This window comes from Penaeus monodon, chromosome 28 (assembly GCF_015228065.2).
Source record: "Penaeus monodon isolate SGIC_2016 chromosome 28, NSTDA_Pmon_1, whole genome shotgun sequence".
Classification (NCBI taxonomy): Eukaryota; Metazoa; Arthropoda; class Malacostraca; order Decapoda; family Penaeidae; genus Penaeus; species Penaeus monodon.
Window position 1 is genome coordinate 28,876,505 of NC_051413.1, and position 359 is coordinate 28,876,863.

Genomic DNA, 359 nt, shown 5'->3' on the forward strand with positions numbered 1-359 from the left:
CGCCTATAGAAACAGACAGGTAGCCCAATAATTAGAGACAGACTAGGACCCTACCCCCCAGCCCAAACAGCGGCTCCCCAAAGGATTCCACGGCGACTCACTGAAGGAGGCTCTTGGCACCGAGGGGGGTGGTGCCCTCCGGGAGCGCCGAAGAATTCCACATGAACCTGTAGAGCATGGTGTCCATGGCGAAGGCGCTGCGGGGGATCGAGGCCATGAGAACCAGGCAGGCCACGAGGACTGTTCGCCACGCAGCCGAAGTCATTGCTCGGGCTGTTGCAGTGCTCCGTTCCCGACGGCTGAGACTCACCGACTGAGCCCAGGGAGGAGGAGGAGAGCTGTACTCTTTCCCGTATTTT